General features: G+C 43.1%; 2 protein-coding genes across 5 annotated transcripts in view; one reads left to right on the top strand and one right to left on the bottom strand.

Annotated features, from left to right (window-relative positions):
• The window catches only part of LOC106872129 (dynein axonemal heavy chain 5), a 183710-nt gene that overhangs the window by 5924 nt on the left and 175136 nt on the right, over positions 1 to 2650 (top strand). The window lies entirely within an intron of this gene.
• LOC128247040 (uncharacterized) overlaps positions 1 to 2650 on the bottom strand; it is a 66648-nt gene that overhangs the window by 60824 nt on the left and 3174 nt on the right. The gene's annotated exons all lie outside the window — the stretch shown is intronic.

The raw sequence follows: 2650 nt of genomic DNA, 5'->3' as shown, positions 1-2650 counted from the left end.
GGATCAGGTAATGAAATTCACGAAGAGGGTCATAGCCTAACTAATTAGGGAGAGAGTTTAGACGAATTGCTGTTTGGGTTTGTGCCAGGGAAAAGCACCACTGGTGCTATATTTCTCGTAAGACAGCTGCAGGAGAAATACCTAGCCAAAGGTAAACCTCTGTACCTGGCTTTCATTGACTTGGAGAAAGCCTTTGACAGGGTGTCTCGATCCCTTATCTGGTGGTCAATGCAGAAACTAGGGATAGATGAATGGTTGGTGAGAGCTGTACAAGCCACGTACAGGGATTCTGTCAGTAAGGTGACTGTTGGCAATGAATATAGTGAAGAATTCCGGTTATGGGTAGGGGTCCACCAAGGGTCAGTCCTCAGCCCCCTCTTATTTATCATAGTCCTCCAGGCAATAACAAAGGAATTCAAGACAGGCTGCCCCTGGGAGCTTCTCTATGTTGATGACCTTGCTCTAATAGCTGAGTCACTATCAGAACTAGAGGAGAAGTTTCAGGTGTGGAAAAACGGTCTAGAATCGAAGGGCCTTAGAGTCAAACTAGCAAGGACCAAAGTCTTAATAAAGTAGGAAGGCAGACAAATCACAAATCCATTCAGGTAGATGGCCCTGATCAATCTGCAGAAAAGGCTTAGGTAGAAACTCCATATGATGTACCCAGTGTGAGCTAGGGACACAGATGAAGTGCAGCAATATCAAAGGAAGGCTAACTGGGAAGATAGTTTTTGTGTGTGGCAAGTGCTCAGGGCCAATAATCACTGTAAATGTGCAGAAAACAGCTTCCATCACATGCCAGGCAGGAAAACTAAAAGTAGTTGATAGCTGCCATTACCTAGGTGACCAATCAGTAGCAAGGGTGGATGCTCTGAGAGTGTAGCTGCTAGAAAAAGAATAGCCTGGGCAAAGTTCAGAGAGCTCCTACTTCTGCTGGTGACAAAGAGCCTCTTGCTCAGAGTAAAAAGTGGGCTATATGACGCATGTGTGTGAATAGCCATGCTACATGGCAGTGAAACATAGGCCGTGACTGCTGAGGACATGTGTAAGCTTGCAAGAAATAAAGCTAGTATGCTCTGCTGGATATGTAATGTCAGTGTACATACACAACAGAGTGTAAGCACCCTGAGAGAAAAGTTAGACTTAAGAAGCATCAGATGTAATGTGTAAGAGAGACGACTGCGCTAGTATGGTCATGTGTTGTGTATGGATGAGGACAGCTGTGTGAAAAAGTGTCACACCCTAGCAATAGAGGGAACCTGTGGAAGAGAAAGACCTGGGATGAGGTAGTGAAGCACAACCTTCAAATAGTGGGCCTCACAGAGGTGATGACAAGTGACCGAGACCTTTGGAGATATACTGTGCTTGAGAAGACCTGGCAAGCCAAGTGAGACCGTAACCGTGGCCTATGCCAATGCAGCATAACTAGCCCATTTAAGAGTATCCTTCAATCATTGTGCTTGTGAAGACCTGTTGAGTCAAGTGAAGTCATTGTCGTGGCCGATGCCAGTACCACCTGATTGGCACCTATGCCAGTGGCACGTAAAAAAGCACCATTTGAGCATGGTTATTGCCAGTGCCACCTGACTAGCTCCCGTGTCATTAGTATGTAAAAAGCACCATTCAAGCGTGGTCAATACCAGTGCCGGTTGACTGGTCCCATTAATGGTGGCACATAAAAAGCACCGTTGGTGCGTAGTCATTGCCAGTACCAACTCACTGGCTTCTGTGCCAGTGGCACGTAAAAAACACCCATTCAAGCATGATCAATGCCTGTAGCAGCTGACTAGCCCTCGTGCCAGTGGCACGTAAAAAGTACCCACTACACTCTCAGGATGGTTGGAGTTAGGAAGGGCATCCAGCTATAGAAACTTTGTCAGATCAGATTGGAGCCTGGTGCAGCCTTCTGGCTTGCCAGCCCTCTGTCAAACCGTCCAACCCATGCCAGCATGGAAAGCAGACATTAAACGATGATGAGGATGATACCACACCTGTCTTCTTCAGAATTTAGCAGTGTGTCAGTAAGCCACACCCATCTGCAGAAGAAAACATGTTGTGTCAATAGCCACACCTGGCCTTAAAAGCATTAAAAGAAATAAAATCATTTTATTCAATAAGTATGTTTATATGATTTTATTCTGATACAATACTTCACCTACTAACAGCATTACCCTGTTATCTTTCTATACCAGATTTTATTAAGATTATTTTTGTAAATCCCTTTCATTTAATGATGTATTTTACCTCTGCAAATATTTTTTCATGAAAATAAGCAATCTGCACCTATTTTCTTTCACTTAGACTTGAATTACTGCTTGCACCTCTTCTTGACACTATTTACCACAATGAGACAACCAAAGAATGCTGATGCACTCGCTCTGCCTGCTGGAGATGGCAACTAAAGTTTCCTACTGTCTTAAAAATCAACACTTTAAATAATGTAGTTTGAGGTGAAAAAATGAGGAAGGACACTTTAACATGATCTGAATTTATAAAAAAAAAAAACATCTATTTCCTTAATAAAGGCTAGGATAATTGCAGCTAGATCACCTTTGATGTTGGTTTACCGAATCATTGCTGACCAAACTTTCCACAGTGGAAATGAATAATGAAAACAGTTATGGATGTTTTGCCACTGATTGATTTTTTT

This window comes from Octopus bimaculoides, chromosome 2 (assembly GCF_001194135.2).
Source record: "Octopus bimaculoides isolate UCB-OBI-ISO-001 chromosome 2, ASM119413v2, whole genome shotgun sequence".
Classification (NCBI taxonomy): Eukaryota; Metazoa; Mollusca; class Cephalopoda; order Octopoda; family Octopodidae; genus Octopus; species Octopus bimaculoides.
The sequence above is the reverse complement of the archived record's forward strand: the minus strand, read 5'-3'. Positions and strand labels throughout refer to the sequence as shown.